This window comes from Crocuta crocuta, unplaced genomic scaffold (genome assembly GCF_008692635.1).
Source record: "Crocuta crocuta isolate KB4526 unplaced genomic scaffold, BGI_CrCroc_1.0 scaffold1015, whole genome shotgun sequence".
Classification (NCBI taxonomy): domain Eukaryota; kingdom Metazoa; phylum Chordata; class Mammalia; order Carnivora; family Hyaenidae; genus Crocuta; species Crocuta crocuta.
This window is the reverse complement of record NW_027532631.1, coordinates 319580-320252: the sequence shown is the minus strand read 5'-3', so window position 1 is coordinate 320252 and position 673 is coordinate 319580. Positions and strand designations below refer to the sequence as shown.

The following is a 673-nucleotide window of genomic DNA, read 5'->3' as shown; positions in this document are numbered from 1 at the left end:
ATGCTAACCGTTTAGTTAAGCAGCAAGTATCATACTACAAACTATAAGTAAGTAAAGTAGTAAATCAAAACAGGAGCAGAGGAAAGGAATCACTTATATTCGAAAAAAATCTTCATAGGCTGACAAGTGTACGATTTCCTGAGTGCTGTGTGTGTGTGTGTGTGTGCGTGTGTGTACAGAACTTCTCTAGATGCCAAATGTATATGAGTGAGATGTTTGGGAGACAAGTTGGCCAACTAGCTTAAATAGAGAACTTGAAGTGGAATGGCAGACAGTAAGGCTAAGGAAAGTTAGAGTAAATTGTACAGGGCCTCGGATACCATGATCTGCAGGAATAACTGGAAGAATATTGTTTCCAAGAGCCTGGAGGTGGGATAATGATAAAATACTGGGCTAAGTAGACAGCAGAGCTGGAAGAAACAGATTTGAGCTTCATTAAGAAGGAAGAATCCACAAGATTTGGTAGCTAATGGTCCACGGTTGATAGAGGAACAGGAATTGTCAAGGACAACTCTAAAATGTCAAGGTTGAAAACTCAGTGGAACACAGAAAACAGATCTAAGTTTAGAAAGGATCATGAAGGAAGGAAGGAAGATAAGTTGATCTAGGATGAGAGGATGTACAAAAAGGCAAGGAACAGTGCTGGCAGAGGGAGCGAGGCCCAGGCCTGGAT

At 41.2% G+C, this 673-nt stretch overlaps 1 protein-coding gene across 1 annotated transcript in view; it reads right to left on the bottom strand.

Moving 5' to 3' along the window:
* The window catches only part of BRCC3 (BRCA1/BRCA2-containing complex subunit 3), a 48654-nt gene that overhangs the window by 42494 nt on the left and 5487 nt on the right, over nucleotides 1-673 (bottom strand). The window lies entirely within an intron of this gene.